This window comes from Oryzias latipes, chromosome 18 (assembly GCF_002234675.1).
Source record: "Oryzias latipes chromosome 18, ASM223467v1".
In the NCBI taxonomy this organism is placed as follows: domain Eukaryota; kingdom Metazoa; phylum Chordata; class Actinopteri; order Beloniformes; family Adrianichthyidae; genus Oryzias; species Oryzias latipes.
Window position 1 is genome coordinate 10395353 of NC_019876.2, and position 19800 is coordinate 10415152.

General features: G+C 38.9%; 1 protein-coding gene and 1 long non-coding RNA gene across 6 annotated transcripts in view; one reads left to right on the forward strand and one right to left on the reverse strand.

The window, feature by feature from the left end:
- Positions 1 to 19800, reverse strand: part of kcnip4 (potassium voltage-gated channel interacting protein 4) — a 185475-nt gene that overhangs the window by 48396 nt on the left and 117279 nt on the right. The window lies entirely within an intron of this gene.
- On the forward strand, positions 9153 to 9786 carry LOC111949224. The gene is made up of 2 exons (XR_002875242.1): positions 9153 to 9238; positions 9322 to 9786. It is a non-coding gene; the product is annotated as an uncharacterized LOC111949224 (long non-coding RNA).

The window sequence follows — 19800 nt, forward strand, 5'->3', positions numbered from 1 at the left end:
TTTTGTACTACAAGAGTACAGAAGAGTACAGAAATTAAACTCTGTTTGTTCAGAGGATAATTTCTCTTTCACTTCAGTTGTTGGCCTTCAAGGCAAGGCAAGGCAAGGCAAGTTTATTTGTATAGCACAATTCGTACACAAAATAATTCAAGGTGCTTCACAAAACAGAAAAGTGCATTAAAATCACAATACATCATAGAAATAATCAACATAAAATTTACTTTAAAAGAAAAGGAAGAAAAAAAAAAAGATTTAAAAAGAAAGGAAGGAAAGAAAGGTGCAGATAGGACCTTTCAGTCATATACACGGCTAAACAGAAATGTTTTAAGTCTAGATTTGAACATGAACACAGAAGACGCCTGTCTTACGCCTTCAGGGAGGCTGTTCCAGATTTTAGCTGCAGAATATTGAAACGCTGATTCCCCTTGTTTAGTTCTGACTCTGGGAATCAACAGGAGGCCGGTCCCTGAGGTCCTCAGAGTACGAGATGGTTCATATGGCACTAACATGTCAGAGATGTACTTTGGTGCTCGGCCATGGAGAGACTTGTACACAAGCAGAGCTGCTTTGAAGTCTATTCTTTGAGGTACAGGGAGCCAGTGCAGAGACCTGAGCACAGGACTAATGTGATCATACTTCCTGGTTTTGGTCAGGACTCGAGCAGCAGCATTCTGGATGTACTGAAGCTGTTTTACAGCTCGTTTGGACAGGCCGGTGAGCAGGCCGTTACAGTAGTCTAACCTACTGGAGACAAATGCATGGATAAGTATCTCCAGGTCTCGCTTTGAGATTATGTTTTTGATTTTGGCAATGTTTTTCAGGTGGTAAAATGCCGCTGATGTTACTGACTTGATATGGCTGTTAAAGTTCAGGTCAGAGTCCATGATTACCCCTAGATTTCTGACTTGATTTGAGGGTTTAAGAGACAGAGAATGAAGGTAGCTGCTGACACTTTCTCTTTGTTTCTGTGGGCCAAAAATAATAACTTCGGTCTTGTCTGAGTTTAGCTGGAGAAAGTTGTTCTGCATCCACGCGCTGATCTGTTGGAGGCAGTGGTTGAGAGAATCCACTGGCCCATATTCACCTGTTGTCAGTGACACATAGATCTGAGTATCATCTGCATAGTTGTGATAAGATATGTTATTACTGCGTATTAACTGCCCTAGTGGCAGCATGTAGAGGTTGAACAGAAGGGGTCCCAGGATCGATCCCTGGGGCACACCACAATTCAAGCCCATGTAGTCTGAGACACAACTCCCAATTTCAACAAAATATTTCCTGTCTTCCAGATAAGACTTGAGCCAACTTAGGGCAGATCCAGAGATGCCAACCCAGTCTTGGAGTCTGTGCAAAAGGATCCCATGATCAACAGTATCAAAGGCAGCGCTCAGGTCTAGCAGGATTAAGACAGAGACTTTTCCATCATCAGTGTTCAGGCGGATGTCATTGGTTACCTTGATAAGAGCAGTTTCTGTGCTATGATGGGGTCTAAAACCTGACTGGAAAACATCAAACGAATTGTTTAATAAGAGAAAGTCAGTGAGCTGTTGGTAGACAACTTTTTCAAGGACTTTTCCTAAAAATGGCAGATTAGAGATAGGTCTGTAATTATTCAGTACAGTGGGATCAAGACCGCTCTTTTTCAGGAGGGGTTTAATGACTGCAGTTTTTAAGGCCTCTGGAAATATTCCAGATTGAAGAGACATGTTAACTATTTGAGTAATTGATGGCAACACACTGTTCAAGACAGACTTTAGAAATCTAGTGGGTAACACATCAAGGCAGCATGTAGACGAGCTCAGACGGGTGATGGTCTCTTGGACAGTTTGGTCAGTGACAGGTATAAAGTGAGTCAGCTTAGAGTGAGTAGGTGGCCGTTCGATAGTTATATGTGTTGTGGAGTTGATGGCTTTTTTAATGCCCTGAACCTTGTCATTGAAAAATACAGCAAACTCATTACATTTAGGTGTACAAACCAATTCTATTGGTAGCTGGGTTGGGGGGTTAGTTAATCTGTTAACTGTTGTGAACAGGATACGAGAGTTGCTGCTGCAACTTCCAATTATTTCAGAGAAGTACCTTTCCCTTGTTCTGCATAAGATCTGGTTATAAGCGTACAACTCCGCCTTATATATTCCATAATGAACCTGGAGTTTTGACTTGCGCCACTTTCGCTCGGCTCTGCGGCACTGTTGTTTCTGTGCCCTGACTAGATCATCATTCCTCCAGGGAGCTTTCTGTCTATGTTTTCTCAATTGAACTTTCATAGGGGCAATGGCATCCAGAACATTCAAGATGCTAGAAGTAACAGAATTCAGCATTTCATCAACATTGGCACCAGAGACGTTTTCAGGGTTTATCATTTCTACAAACTGTGCCCTAGTGCTCTCATTTATTTGTCTCCTTTGGACAACTGCAGGGCCAGGCGGTGGTTTGGGAGCAACAGACAGGTCAAAGAATACACAGAAATGATCAGAGAGGGCGACATCAACCACACTGACATTGTGAATATTAACCCCCTTTGTGATGAGCAGGTCCAGAGTGTGCCCTCTGCTGTGGGTGGGGCAACTCACATGCTGAATTAGATCAAAGGTTTCAAGGACAGCATTGAGCTCTTTTGCATTTCTGTCATTGACATTATCAACATGAACATTAAAATCACCTGTAATGACTAGACCATCAAAGTCTGTGCACACAACTGAGAGCATTTCAAATAAAACTTTGGCTGTGCTGAGGAGGTTTGTACATTACTATGCAGAGTAAGGGAGGAGTTTGTTTTAACTCAATCTTAAAGGACACATACTCAAATGATGAAAACACACCAAATGATAGTCTGCGGGTTGCAATATTATCTCTAAACAGTGCAGAAACGCCTCCACCCTTTTTATTTTCTCGTATTTCCGATTCATGTTTGTAGTTGGGGGGAGTTGATTCGACTAGAACTATGTTTCCTGTGTTTTTGTCAAGCCATGTTTCAGTTAAAAACATAAAATCAAGATTAAAAGAAGAGATAAGATTATTGATTAAAAATGATTTGTTGCATAAAGATCTGACATTGAGTGCAGCAAGTTTGAGATTAGTTTCCTTGGGACTGGTCAAAACCTTCTTGCAAGGGATGTGAACTAGATTTCTTTGATTGGACAGTCTAACTGCCCTTTTTTGCATTCTACGTGGTGCAACTACAGGTATATCACCAGAAGGAAGCTGTTCATCACAGGGCCCCAGTTTGACATAACCTTTCCTAGGACACTGGGGGCCCGTTTCATCCTAGCTCCGGGGAATAGCACGTCTAGAGGCGCGCAGGAGAGGTTGAGTTGAGGGTAGTTTGGGTGATGGACCGGGAGGAGTGGGAGCTGGACGGGATTTGGGTGAACGACGGAGGGGGCGTGTTGGAGGGGGTTTGGATGAAGGCCGTGTTGGAGGGACTTTGGGTGAAGGATGAGGAGGGGGCGCTGGAGGGGTAGGAGAGCTCCTGTGTGGTGTGAGGCTCACAGGTGTTAGGGGAGCCATCTTAATTCCTGACTTGATGAGGCTATCAAAATGGCTAGGTAGGGCCATGGGTGAAAGTGGGGGGGACGAAAAGGAAAGTGAGTCTTCACTGGGAGTAGACGTAGCAGGGGGCGCCCACAGCTGGTCAGATGGTGGAATTTCTGGGGCCAAATCTGGTGGTTGTTGTTGTGGTTCTGCAGCTGGGTCCTTAGCTGGCGGTAGTTGTTGTGGTGCTGGTGCAGGTGAGTCCTTAGATGGAGGTGGTTGCTGTAATGCTGGTGGAGCTGAGTCCTTAGGTGGAGGTGGTTGTGGTGCTGGTGCTGCCGGATCCAAGTCATTGACCGGTGTTGGTGGAGGTAGTTGTTGTTGCCGTTGTGCTGTGGTTCCTGGGACACTGGCTCGGTCCTTCCTTACTGCCTTTTCAGGGCCTTGGCCTCTATGCCCCAGAGCGTGGAGGAGGTTCTTCACTAACTCTCTTGCTCCACCTCTGTTCAGGTGTGGGCCTCTTCCCATGAAAAGGTCCTTTCGCTTCCAGAATGTATTGAAGTTCTCAATGTAATGCAATCCTCTGGAAGCACACTCTCTGGAGAGCCAATTGTTCAGCTGAAACAGACGGCTGAACTTGAGTGACACCCCATCGATGTTAGGAAGAGGTCCGCTGATGAATGCTTCAACCTCTACTTTGTCAATCTCTTCAAATAACTTGATGAAGTCTTTTTTCAAACGTTCGGACTGTTCTTTTCTGATATCGACAGCACCTACATGGATGATTATTCGTTTAACTCCTTGGTACAAGACTTTAGATAAGAGTCCTGTAATCACTGGAACAGTAGAACTTGGGCAACATAAAGTTTGCATTCTTCTGTGGCTGACTCCACTGATAGCGCCATCTCCAAGCAGCAGCGTATCTCTGACCTTGACGTTTGGCACAGATTTTCTTTCTGCCTGTGCTTTGTTTCCAACATTATGACTCCTTCTCTGTGGTCCAATTTCACTGTGTTCTTCAATATCACATTGTGTTAGGGGTAAAAATCTGTTTGTGAGCTTTATTTCGGATGTTCTGTCATCTTTACGCTTTGGCTTAACACAGAGTTCCTCCGCACAAAGTTTTGGAAAGGACACAACATCACTCAGGTCTATGTCACTGTTATTCTTCTCGTTTGTAGTAAGAGCAGGCTTCTTACCACCCGATGTTACTGGAAGGGTCTTGTGAAGTCCATTTTCAGTTTCCAAAGTAAATATCCGTGTTTGTAGCTCTTTTATTTCTTGTTGGTAGATCCGACAGCGTTCACAGTGGGAGTTTGTTTTTCTTCCTCTTCCGGACATGTCGCTGGCTTGTCAAAAATATTGATTTGTATAGGTAGAAGTCACAAAAAAGGATGACCAGTCTGATATTCCAGGATGTGTGGAAGAAGTAAAATGATTAAAAATGATTAATTAAATGATTAAAAAGCAAATAAAGCAGGAAGCAGCAGGAGCAGGGAAAGAAGCGTCTGCACTCTTTTGCAGGGGGAGGAGCTACAAATGTAAACATACTTTATTCACTTCCTTAAACTCCTTCAGCTTTTTTTTTTGTGACATAAAGATGTAAATGTGTCCAGACAATGGATTTAAAGAAACATGGATAAGGTTTGTGTTTTACATGCAGGTTATTTTAAACAGGAGACATATATTTAGTTCTTAAATTTGTTACATAAAAGACAAAACTCTTGAAGAACCACAAAAAGACTATTCTCAAAATTATTATCCTTATTGGTCCTAACATCTATTTTAATTCATGCTTACAAGTTCAATTTAAAAATATATTTTTGAAGTAATTGGTAGAAATTGTTTAGTATAAATATTCTCCTTTAAAATCCTATGGTTATAAAACCAAATTGTTTCTAATGTGAAGAAGCTGTCAGAATTAAGAGCTCTGTCTCCCCCTCTTGTCATTGGTGGGAACAATCTCTTCAGTTACGAGCACACTACATCTCCCAGCAACCCCAGCTCACAGTTCCTGGATGCCGTACACCTGACTCATGTGCAATCACTCACAGTACACTTAAGCACTGCACTGAGCCTCACTTAGTGCGACATATTGTTTGTGCCACTCTGCCTGCATTACCAATTGTGATATCCAGACCTGATCTTCTGCTTCCCTGACCCTGTTTCGTCTGTGACTCAGTTTGCCTGCCCCGAATCTCACCTGGATCCTGACTACTATAGTCTCTTCTCTGATGCTCCAATGCTCGTTATTGACCTCTGCCTGCCTGACCCTGATTTAGCTTTTTTTAGTTGAGCTAATAAAACCTGCTGCAATTGAAAATAGTATCCTGCCCATTCTAGGGACAGTAACCTGGTTTGGGAATTTTTTAGCATGTCCATTTTGACATGTAAAGGGATAAAAAAAAAAGAGAATTAGACATCCCTAATTTTCATATACTTTTGTATGAAAGATGCTTTTTTTTTGCATGGACACACACACAAAAATATTTTTTAATTGCAATATGAATATTGGCCACAATAATAGTGTGACGGAGAGACCTTGTGCATCATATGGACATGATGCTTTATAGTTTTTTTCTTTTTTGCCAAAGAAACAAACCATTAAATATATGATGGGAACATATATTTTCCCATCATATATCTAATTAAATGAAAAAGAGCTTTAGTATTATTCATATAAAGTATTTGAAAATATTAAATTAATTCACTTTCAGTAAAAAAAAAAACAAGAGGGTTACGTTACATTGAAATAACAATAACAATTTGGGCAACATTTAAAAACGTTTAATGAAATTTAGTTAATACAGTCTATTTAAAAAAAGACATCTGTGCCAAGAAGCTTTCCGTTCATCTGATGCATGGGCATTACGCAATAAAATTCATCAAGAATTTTACAATTACATTGTTTAGCAGTGTTAACTTTAGGGGATTTTAGTAAATGGAACAACAAGGTGTTCCATGGAGTTGGTTTAAGCCTGGTCTTTTCAAATTGATCAGACATTATTAAAAGATTCGAATGCCTTTTTTTATTTTATTTTAGAGACGAAATTTGTAAAGACAAAAAAGTTTGTTGCGATGAATCAAGATTTAATTCTCTCATTTGTCCCAACAAAGGACTAATGTGAAGACAAAGTTCAAGACATGAACCGATGAGAGAGCCTCAAAGACAAAGAAAAAAACAAACTGAAGGCTTTTCTAGAAAATGGTCCAAAGTCACCGTTGATAAAAGCCACACCTTTCAGAAGGAGAATTTGCCGTCCCTGTCAGCTGTCACATCCCACCACCGTCACCCCACCACAGACAGAAACACAAAACAAAAAAGGAGGCTTTTGAGTCAAGCCGTCTTCCAAGTCTATTTTTATCCAAAGCCACAAAGTGGAAAAACATGTCTATGTCTCAGGTGGTAAAAGTGGTTTGTTCTTAAGTTGGAAGGTCACTGGTTTAATTGTCATCTTGACCAGCTCTGAGCAGAAAACTTCTGAGCACGCTGGACATAAAAAATAAAATAAAAAAGATTTCTAATCAAAAAACATAAGAGGAATTCTTAAAATCAGTTTCAATGCAAGAAAAAACATGCTTCTTTCCTTGTATGGGATGAAATAAGTATCGGTTTCCTGATTTTGTGGGTTTGCCCACTAAAAAAGAAATGTCATCCAATGGTCGATTTATTTGAACAGTGAGAGACAGAAAAATCACAAAGAAAAATCAAGAAATGAACTTTAAATAATTTATATAAAATTGCATTTTATTGAGGAAAATAAGTATTTGAACCTTCTTGCCACAAACGTAGTATTTTGTGGCAAACCCCTTCATAGCAGCACAGAGGTCAGACATTTCATGTAGTTAATGATCAGGTTTCTGCACACATCAGGGGAAATTTTGCTTCTTTTCTTTACAAATAACGTCAACATCATTCAGATTTGGCAGCTGTTACATGGCAACTCTGAGTGTTCGTTGGCAAATTTCAGTCGGGTCTGCACATGTTCATTCTCAAGCAGAGCTACTTTGCGAGCACTGCAAGATGTAAAGTCTTGGTGACTGTGGTCCAGCTGCTTTGAGATCATCAACTAACTCCTGGGGGGTGATCCAAAAAGCTGCTTATGCTAGTTACCACGGTAAGTTTGAGGTGGAAGAAGTGGATAACCGCAGCTTTCGGTTCCAAAAACGGAGGTATGTTTCAGGGTATATTAAGTTGCCATAGCAACTCATGCTCTGAACATAACCCAGTCTGGAGCAGGTTTAGTTAAAGGTTAGTTGGTTTCAGAGAGGTTAAGCAGCATGGCGTGTCCATTTGAAGATGATTTAGTGAAAGAAGAAGCTCAGATAATACTTTTTCCACCGTGAGAGGGTGATAAGACCACTTATCGATGTTGGATAGATAAACTTTTTTACATTGATCTAAATCATTTGCTTCAGTTAAGAGAAATCATTTTTTTGAGTTCAGTCAACTTAAAAAATAACACGTAGTTATCAGACAGTTATTTTACTTTCATTCAAATTAATTCAATTAAGTAGGTATAACTTTGGTGCTGCTGTTAGATCGGCACCGCAAGGGATTGTGGGATACCATTCCCTTTGCCTGTCTGGTCGGAATGGGGTTTAAGTGTGGGTTTTTGACCAAATGTGTTTAGTTGTTTTACTGTGTATTGCCGAGTTATTTTGTCCAGTTATGTTTATTTCTTTCTGCACCATGAGGGAGAGGACGGGAGAGGATGATGAGTTTATTCAGCACCCCTAGTGCTTCATTATGTTATCAGAGCTTTTTATAAACATCAACGTTTTCATCTTCAGAAGAAGTGGATGCATAAATAGTCGTCATAAAACGCTCCTTTCAATTAGATTTTCACTTCGTGAAATCGGTTATATCATATTTGCCGTTTAAAAAAAAAAAAAAAAAGGTAGTGAACATGGTGTCTAAATTGATTTTTACTAGGGATGGCCCGTTTGACACGGGGCTTCGGCGCGCGGTTCACCTTCATGAAACAGAGTGTTTCGGCACAATGTTTCGAAGCGTGTGTCAACCAGCGCAGATCACGTGATTGATGACGTATGACGCGCCAAATGCATCACTCACCTGAACCAGGTTTCAAATCTCAGGTATGTTTGATCAGAAGGGCGCGCTGTTGTCTATAAATACAGATCAATCCCAAACAACGTTTCCCGACCAGTTCTGTTGTTTCCCGTGTATCGTAAGAATCAACGTCATGGCACCCGGTTAAAAAAAGGTTCTGTGGCTTGGGATCATTTCAACTTGATTTCTCCAAATAAGGTAATACACTATTAACGTTATTTTATTAGTAGCCATTGCTGATTATGTCAGTTTTATAAGTATGTCTGTCAGTTGAAAAGAATCATTTTTATTCTTTCCATTTCTTTTTTAGGTGCAATGTTTGATTTGCAAACATGAATTTGCATTTAATGATAGTACATCCTCCATGATGCGACATCTCCGCTCCGTTCATCATGTTGAAACTCCGCAGTCGGCAAATCAAGCCTTCAGTCTACCTCATATTGGTAATAAGAATATATCCAACTAATGGCACTTTAAATAAGAACTAAAACGGATAGCTCAGTGGAAAAATCAGTGACATGTGAATGCTGAGGTTCTGGGTTTGAGGCTCAGCTTCTACAATTAATATTTTTTTTTTCTTCATATGTATATTTTGCAGTGTCAGGAAAGCAAGAACTTGATTCTGCATTGGTGGATATGATTGTAATGGATGCACAACCATTTTCAATTGTTGAAGACAAAGGCTTCAAGGTAAGGTGGCTAATATTATATAGCATTTACATTATTTATGTTTTTGTGTACATAATAAGCTGTATTTTATTTGTCACTATTAGGCTTTTGTCAACCTTTTGGACCCATCCTACATAATTCCTAATAGGAAGGCCTTGAGGACAATGGTGAAGGAGAAGTACAAAGCTAAAAAGGAGAACGTCGGTGACCAGCACAAGTGCCAGTGCAACAGTGGAGGTTCAGAGGTACAGTAAAGATTAGAATCCTCATCATAACTTCTGCTCATTTTAGACTGGTGCATGACAATAGGCTATTAATGTCCTTCTAGGTACTTAAAAGAACCTCACATCCCAAGGACTCAGGACCCACTGAGATACTGGGTTACCCACAGGGTTTTATACCCACATCTCTACAAGCTGGCAATGAAGTTTTTATGCACACCAGCTTCATCTGTGCCTTGTGAGAGGATCTTCTCCAAGGCTGGCGAAATCGTCAGCCAAAGACGAAACAGGCTGAAGCCCAGCACAGTGGAGAAAATTCTGTTTTTAAATAAAAATCTATAACATGTATCCCACCCAGTCATGTTAGACCCTGGTTCACAATCACTCATTCTCACTTTATACATGGCATTCACAATGTAACACAAGCACTTCTCACAAATCTTCAAACATTGTCTTTGTTTTATTTCCACACTGAAGTGTTACAAGGGCAAGGAACTTAGTGGAGTAGATGATATACGTCCTGTCTGCCACCAGATGCTGCTGTTCTGTGTGGTTTTGAAGCCCCAAATGCTTCATTCATTTTTCTGGCACATTTACACGAAGCCCCATGAGAGCTTCATGGGGCTTCTATTCCCATCCCTAATTTTAACATCCAGAGCACTAGTCACTCACTATAGAGTGTTTTAGTGGTTAGGGATTAGGGTGGGAATTTTGACCCAGCCCTGTTGTAATACTTGTATTTGCACACCATCAGTTGCCCCTTAAGCCCCAGCATCCTTCAGATTGTTCTGTAGTCCATTCCGATCTTGTATAGATCTACAATCTTCTCCCTTTAATCCACTGAAAGCTTTTGACGGATTTTGTGGACAGGTGTCTTTTCTGCAGGTTATTGGCTCAAACAGGTGTCTTCAATTCAGGTGACAGGTTTATTAGGAGAGACTAACTGGTCTGTGTGAACAAGACTCTTAATGGTTACTAGGGGATCAAATACTTATTCCCCTCAATAAAATGCAAATACATTTTCATAAATTCTTTAAAGTGCATTTCTTTATTTTCTATCTTTCATTAGGATGACAGACTGTCTATTTATTTATTTCCTCCACTGTATCCTTTCCCCCTCACTGCAGGTTTTTAGCAAAGTAAAAGAAGAGCAGAAAATAATTACTTTGGGATTTAGATTTTCCTCTTTGATGGTGGACACTGCTCCGGAAAAGAGCTTTTGTGAAGTGATAAAGCTGTTTGTGGCATCACACACTTCCTGAAAGGAGGTTGCTTAAAGCAACACACACCTTTTTCTGAATGCTGGAGGAAAAACACGTTTTTGAGCATAAAGTGTCGTTCAAGACGTTATATTTTTCAGCAAGATGATCCCAAACTATGCTCTGGAGCCAATGAAGTGAATAAGAAATGACATTAACACAAAAATAAAAAAAATTAATAGTGCAGCAAACTGACTGTTTAAAAGTATTTTTATTATTTGTTCTGTACAAGATTTACTCCAAATCTGCTTGACATTACTTTTTTTACGTACTTCTTAAAGATAGATATTATGAAAATAGTTTGACCAGCATTAAAAAAACAAGTGGAGTAACCAAAACAATTCCTGTCAAGAGTCCCTAACATAAACTACTTTTACTTTGGTTGGCTTGAATGATATTTTGCTTTTCAAGTAATAAAAATACATTAAAAGCAGCCATAAGGTAGACAGCTTGGCAGCCTTCACAGAAAGAGAGCTGGTGGTCGTCAAAAGAAGGAGACGCATTACTAATTGTTAAGTTCACACGTTTGACAGACTGCAATAGTGTGAAACATCTCCAATTTCTTACTATGCTTTAGAGGGAAGAGGACACCAAACCAGATATGCATATAATAATGTTAAAATATTAAAGTGATAAACAAAAAAATTCAACTGATAATTCATTAACAAAAAACAAAAAAACTTAAAAATAAAACCTAAAAAAATACTATTAGTTCAGTAAATGCTGTTTTTATTCCCATCTTAACCCTACAGAATGACTAAACTTACAGAATAAGTGTTTGCATGTGTGGTGCAGAAATAAAAGCAACAGATATTTAAAATAGGAAACCCAATTACTTTGATTATTTTGTTGAAACAGGAGTTTGAGCAACAAGTTGCTGATCACGAAAGATGGGGATATGAAAGATTTTTCTTACTGTCATAACCAACTTCTAACAACCCAAACCGCCCCAATACTTTAACAAACAGCACAACAACCACCAGCACCATGATCATTTCCAGCCCTTCCCAGTTCATAGCCAACGTGTCGGCCAGGTCGTCCGCCGCATGACCGAGCCCACCGTGTCAGTGGGCCAGTTATCTGCTCCACTCAGGATGTTCTGCGTCTGTGGCTCTGATTAGAGACCGGCACAAATCATGGAGGAGGGAGGACGTGGAAATCGGTGGCAGAAAAAAAAACAAAAAACAAGGAGGTGTGAGAATAGGTGAAGGAGGGAAGAGTCTGACCAAAATAACCACCAAAAAAATGAACAGAACAAGAAGAAATGACTGCTAGCAGCCCAAACAGGTCCTGCGGCTTCTGTTTTAGCGCCACCATGAGGTTTATTAGTGAAGGAACATCTTTTTCAGTGCAGCATGTCTGAGAATTTGCCCAGACTTTTGGACAACAGTTACTTTTTCATGATGGAGAGAAATGTATGAGAATCTTCCTTTTAACTTCTTTCTTTTGTAAAGCAATAATTCAAACACCAATTAAACATAGAAACACTGAAGCAACCAGTGGCATTGTATGACCCCACCCCCCTCTTTTAACTCTTCCTTATTTGCTGAGGGGCTGCTACATGCTCATCATTCTCCCCCTCTTCCTCTGCCCCCCTAGTCCGAGCTGCACACGTCTATTTGATGAAGATAACGCTTTTTTTCCTAAAATGGCGGCTTTTCTATTAGTTTTATCTCCATGGCAACTATTTCATATATTTGTCATCTGGGGATTACGAATAGGTCAATGTACATTTCAGAAGAATCGTCAAAAGTACATTTTTGGATTTCCTTGACAACAGAGGTTTTTGTAAACCACGCCCACACTTCTTATATTGTCAAATCATATGATACATCATTTTGTTCAGTGTCAGTCAGGGATTCGTATATAAAATTTTCACAATGTTTCATTGAAAAGTGTGAGAGCGACAGAGGAACACCGTCTTTGCGAGCTCGCCACATTTAAAACATACAACTTCTATTTCCAATATTTAGTAGCTTTTCAATGATTCTCGAGAAGTTAGGAAGCGATAGATTTAAAATCCCTATGAGGAGTTTAATTTTGTAGAAAGTACTAAAAGTTTTTTTTAATTCAGGATGACAGACTCTTCCTGAGGTCAAGGGTCAACAAAGTTTCAGTTGCGGTCGTAGACTTAAGCTAGTGGAATGTATGTGAAATTTCTTGAAGATCGCGCAAACATAGTTTGCGAAAAAAAATAAAAAATTTAATTGCCAAATTTCACACTTTGCCATAAAATGGCCACCAAGCCATAGGTTTTGTGGCCATCCCATAATAATTTTAAAATTCATAATTTTAAAACACACGTGTTGGAGATATTCAAAGGTCAGTTAGACAGAACATCTGCAAACATCATTGTCCTCACAGTCCTGCACTGCTGCGGGACATAATAATAAACTATTAATTGCAAAAAAAGAGTTTTATTACTGGTACAGCTTATTAAAATATGAATTTTTGAATGACACCTTTATTTTGCAATAACTTTTAAAAAAAATCTAGGAAAGAAATTAATTAAAATGTATCAATTCGAAATACAATTTCTTTCTTACTAGAAGATGAAAACAATACAAAAAAACTGAATGAGGTCTCTGATGGAGGTCACCCTGTACAAACAAGCTGTGAAATGACCAGATGGTGTGAAAATGTCACCACAACATCTGACTTATGAGGAAGAACATCTTCACAAGGATCTTCAGTGAAGCTTGAAACCCACACGGACAGAAAAAGAAGGAGGTCAGACAGAAACATAGTAAAGAACAGAGAAAAAAAAGACTTTTAAGAGAAACTTCAGATGAATCAAAACTCAAATGAGTTGTGTATTTCTACAAATCCCCTATTGCATGACACAAAGAAAAAAAACAGGGAAAAGATCCTCATGACATGCTTGATTAAAAACTATGACAATGCAGTTTCTAATTAATTATCCTGAGGATACAAGGTTCCTCACTCTGCCTCTGATTAAGCTGATTATTCTCACAAACCGCTGGTTAAAAAAAGAACTGCTGTGATTGGATTCTCTTTTGCCCTGGAAACCATCTGTCTGTTTGTAGAAATTGTTAGCACGTGATTATCTACTTTTCATTATGTGTAGAGACTAAAAGTCTGATGAGTGTGGTGCGATCCAAAACACAAATTTGCAGAAAAGTGCATCGCCTGTCAGAGGAAGTGAAAGCATTATTGAGAGCAGAAGATTGAGAAAAGATAAAAAGACAGGAGAGCAAATTCTTCTGGTTTCAACTAGATACAATTTGATTTTTGTACCATTTAGTTTTAGTTTCAAAAAGGAGGACATGAACTTATTTTAACTTTGTCAGCATTTTTTAAAATCATCTCAGAACTTTGCACAGTTTGTAATCAGGGCCCTTGGCTAATAGAGATGAGATAATCAAGATCTGTTCAGATAATCAGCGCACAGTCAGCTCTGTCAATTAGAGCATGATTAGTAATAAAGGTAATTGCCAGAGCCTAGCCGTGTTGGTCGGAGGGAGGAGTGTAATTTTTTATTTTTTCCACCCACAGCAGCACCTGGAAATCAACAGACCTGCTCACTTCAGCTGTGAATCATCCCAAATTCAAGTCGAAGAAATGATGGAGAGAAAAGTCAACAACAGACAGCTGCTATCCTTATACAGATAAAGGCCACCAGTCAACAACAAGGACAAACAACCGCACAAACATGCACTCCTACAGTGAACTGAATATCGCAGAAGAAGGTAACAGGAATGATTTATAAAAAATTTTAAAAAAGTTTGCAAAACCAAAACAACTTTAACCAAGGTTCATGCCTTACAAATATAGCACTAGATGGTAAATGGTGTATAAAACGCTTTTCCACTTTCCATAAAGGTGATTGAAGCTACGGGCACACTGGACACTTTAAAGCCATAGTGTTCACACTGAAGGGCTTCTTCTTTTTCTACTGTTTACTAGCGCATGTTCGACTACTACAGTTTAAACAGGCTGATGAATTCGGATGAATCTTGCTCCAGGACTTTTCTTTTGACTTGGTGTCCTGGAATTCAGTCGGGCACATACAAATTAATTTCTCCTTCAGGATCCATTTTCAAAGAGTTGGCATTTTCTTTGAATGAAAAGTGTCGCCAACCATACGTCAGCACCAAATTCGGAGTCGCTGATTTGTTAAGGTTTAACCGGGTTTAACTTTTAACACACATTTAATGGTTTTGTTCATAGAGCAAAACGGTCTTAAAAATGTGCGTTCATGCTACACATGAACGCATGAGTTGTGAACGTAAAACGCACATTTACTTAGACTTCTATTCATTTATGCACACACACTGATGGCAGCTCGCTCGCTACTGGCACCAACCGATAACAACCAGGAGAAATGTGGGGTTCAGTGTCTTGCCCAAGGGCACACCAACACATGGGCGGGCATGGCAGGAATCAAACCTGCAATTTATCAGATCAGATGTCAACCGCTCTTCCTCTGTATTACAGCTGCAGTACCAAAACATCACAATGAACAAAAGAAAAAAAAAATAATCTGGGAACGCATTGAATATAGATTTAAAGACGATCTGGTGGGTCTTCCATCCGTTGTTACTCAAATAAAAAGACTTAAGACGTCAGGAAAGGCAGTTTTAAGGGGCCTGGTATGTAATCCCAAATAAAATTCTACTTTATCAGCGTAAGACATCACTTCAAATGCTAAATCCTCTTGTTAACATCCCAGATATTTAGTTACTATTGAATTTACCCTCCCATGAAGCACAAAGCTGCTACTTGGCATTAAAAACAAGGTAATGTTCTCTATTTGATTTGGGGAAATTGCACACGGAGGACAAAAATGACATTTAACCTTCAGACAAAATGGTTAATCACAATCTAACATGATTTGGATCTTCACAGTAGAAACAGGGAGCACTCCATAAGTTTAAATATCACTTCGGTCAATGTTTGCATTAAGAAAAGATCATCTAATAATCCAGTTTTCAGATATGATCACATGAAATTGATGATATTTAATTTTTACTGTCCATGTTGTTCCGGAAAGGTTTGACAAAAACTATTATATTTGTGGGAATGGGAGCATAGCACGCAAGAATTGCTGCGAAATCTAGATGAAAAAAATAACACTTTTCAAATAACATTCATTGCTTTTCTTCAACACCAATACACAAACTCATGCTGCCCCACATGGGCCAACCACTTTGTATCCATCCTCATTTTAAATTTACGAGTGCTGCAAAGAAGCTTGTTTGTTTGAATGTGCTGCCATCAAGTGGAAATAACACAAATGCACGTCTTTAACAGTAAAAGTGTGTCACTGCGGAGAAGGACATTGACATATTTAGCTAACATTGACAAGTTTGATTGCACTAAATTTAAAGAAAATAAGTTAAATCCAATGGTTTACAGTCTTAAATACATCCATATGTTAAAACCATGTATGTAAATGATGTAAACCATTTAAAAAGTGTTTCAAATGTATACATATATAAATAATTATTTTTTTCCTCGCAAACAACACTGAGACCATGTGGTCACCAGTTTTCAGTGAACTTTTTGACAGCAATTGTCTGGTTTCTTTACTCAGGACTTCTAAGTATAAGGCAGTTGCCTTGTACTCCTAGTTGTTGAAAGATGAGGCAGACCATTGTCCTGCTGAAGTAAGCCCTAAATTATCTTAAAACCCTTCTGTGTTGAGAGCACAGCCATTGAAATGTGAAGTGATGCAACCTCACACCATCACAGATGACTGCTTTTGCACCATGACATAACCATCTGAAGGGTGAGTCTTGTCTTAGGCACAAAGTGCCTAAGTGAAGTGCTGTAGCAATGAATTGCCTTTAAATCTGTAAATCTGATGTAAGTTTGTGCAGCTTTAATGTAAATCTGAAACCTTTACACAATACAGCTTTTCTGTGCATTAGAAATCATTTGCAGTATGGCAAACTTTTTTTTTTTTTTTGCAGACATTTACAAAAGATATCCAAAAGATTTACAGCTGTCCATTCTCAGGAACTCCAAGCCTTTTATAGAAGCTTCTTTTATAGTCAGTCCAGCTATAAAATTTATAGATCTGCACCAAGTGCAATTCAGAAAAAATGGCTTAGTGTTAATGGAAGATAAAAGAATAGACCTCAGATGTTCACATTCTGCTGATTCTACCCACAGAACTGAAATTAAAAACAAAGCTACTACATCAATGTAACTAGCAGGTTGGAATTAAGAAAAAATGAAGAAGAAAGAGTTTTTTAAATTAATTTTTTGAAAAAAGTAAATTTCGTAGAATTGTTTCAATTACCATAATTATGACAAACGAGACAAAATCCTCAGAATTCTAAACTAAAGTGGAAACGTTTGGCATTAAACCCTCCACAGCAAATTTGGTTATGACACGTGCAATCATGTGCACTTCAGCACCTCATGTAACTGTGAGGCGATGTAAACCGTCATTAAACAAGTTACAATATTTTAACTCTTCCGTGTCTTATTGCCAAACCTTTTATTAATACTTTTAGTTAGGTAATACTATTTTTTTATTAGAAACTAGTCATTTTTAGGAGAAACATCTTACCCATCAATTGTATATAAGAACTGGACTGAGCGAGTGCAACGCCACCCATTGAAAAATTCTATACTTCCGGCTCCAGCCAAATGACGTTAATTCGGTTGCCTTTTTCTTTTTTTGCAAGATGGATGCCTGACGACGTCAGTAAACAGTCATTGGTCCGAATCGCTGTGGCAACACCCCTACACTTCAGAGCAGGCAACAGGAAATATGTCAAACCTTTGGAAAAAAAAATGTAGGATTAGCAAGAACATGTAAAAAAAAAGGCGGCAGAACGAGAAGGAAAATTCTGACAAGTAATGACAAAGTAATAACTGTTTATTTCTCAATAGAGGATTATGAGATTAAGGCTTTGTGAAGTTAACGGGTACTTCCTGTTTGGAACGCCAGAGGTGAAGGGTTAACTCAGTCCAGTTCTCATATACAGACAATGGTCTTACCTAAATATAGATCAAAACAGAGTGGGAGAAACACTATTTCTTTGTCCAGTTAGAGGTTGTGATGTCATAGAGGCTCCAAAATGACTGTCAAACGTGAGTGATGAGAAAAGTCAATATGAAGTTATGTAGACCTTTGTTTTATACTAGACACTTATAAAATTCATCAAACTGAGCTAAAATCATGTCAGCTGCATGAAATGAAATCGAAGGGTCCTTGGATAAGACACTGAACCCCACATTTCTACAGGTGATTATAGGTTGGCGCCATCAGTGTATGAATGACTGATTAGGACAAAGAAGGTAGTAAAGCGTTACACAAGTATACGCCATTTACATTTTAAAATATACTAAAATAAAATAAAAGTATGCTACATTTGTTAAATGTGGCTATGGCACAGAACTTTGCCAATTTTGGGTTATTTTATCTGCCATCACTAATTTACAACAGTGTAACTTATTTATATTCACAACATGAGCTAATTCCATACATTTAGTTATCAAGACAAACAAAATATAGACATTTTTGTAAAGACAAAGCAAACAATAGATTTTATATATTCATGTTTTTCAGTTTTTGTCTTGATAAATTGAACAATACCCTTGATGTTTTAAACTTCATGCGTGTTACCAAATCTTCAGAGTTAACAGATTTTGACCTTGGAGTTGGAATAGTTTGCACTGGTTGGATTTTTTAAAGTGCGCGTGCAGTCACGACTGTCCTGCTAACTCCTGTCTGTACCTGCACAGCTCCTCCATGTTGGCAGCTCGTCATTTATCCGGCTTTACACAACCGCTCTTTATACGAGTAACTTTAATTTCAGCAGGGACTAAGGCAAAGAAACAAAAGTCAAAACACCAATCCTACGTTACCCAAGATTTAGATTTCTGAATTAACATTTAAATTGAAAAGCAAAGACAAGAACAGAGTGCAACGACCCCATGAAAATGAGCTGATGCTATTTTGTTATGCAGCTGATAACAAAAGAGAAAATTGGTGACTCGTTTTCGTTTTACCCTGTCTTTGTTTATTTGCACATCAGAGGAAGAGGACATAGGATTTCCATGGATCTTTGACATTTTCCAACTGTTAGAGGGGAAAAAAAATCAATTCCTTTTTAATATTTAATTCCACTGAGATCATTTTTTTTCTTCCATGTGCATTATTAACATGGGATTTGGGAAATCAGGTTAGACTGGCTGACATGCTGTAATCTAAAACAGATTGTGGTAAATTATACAAGGATAAATAAGCTCCAAGTATCATGTATTTTATAGAAATCTTGAGCCCTAAATGCGTGTCTCCTGAGCTGAATCCGTCTGTTTTGTACCTGGACTGACCCACAGAGGAGTTAAGATCCATGTGCATGCTGACGCTCTCACATTTCTGTCACACTGCAGTCTCCACCAAACATTTCTGAACAAGAGGAGCCGTCCTGTGAAAATCTTTTGCGTGTGGCAGATGGGTTGGAAGAAAATTAACGAGATAAATTGAAAGTGCTTCTGGCATACAGTCAAGTTTTACAGTAATTATTTGCTTCTGACTCAGCCGCCATGAATAAATTCACTTTAGGTCTTTAGAGACTGAAAAAGAAGGGCAATATTCAAAGACAACTTCAATTAAACTGCTTTCAAAAATCACAAATCTCAAATGAAAGGACTTTAAAACGTGGTCACAACGTGCTCGCCAGTGACAAATGATGGATGTTTGTGTTTCGACAGGAAATGGCTTTTTTTTCTGGTCAGATAGAGGTTTAGAGGGCTACCTTTAGAGTGACAGCTGCCCTCGCAGCAGTGGACCAAACTTAATTCTATCAACACCAGAAGGCCCGAAGGGAAGGGAAAGGAGGGGAGAACCAAGAGGCACAGCAGACATTCCCAATATCTTCAAACGAACGTCCTAAAACACAGTTGGGGCCTCAGCTCAGTGGAAAGGTCACAGCGTGACTATTAAAAACAAGCGGGCACTTAAGGCTGATGAAGAATTTCATTCAATGATGTTTGTTTGCTGTTTCCCTTGAAGCAGCAGAGTGTACCTACAGTATCTCACTCCTACACAAATCTGCTCATCACCGCTCCAAACCACACAGAACATTCATCTCACCCAATGGAAAAAGGAGGAACCTTCGTC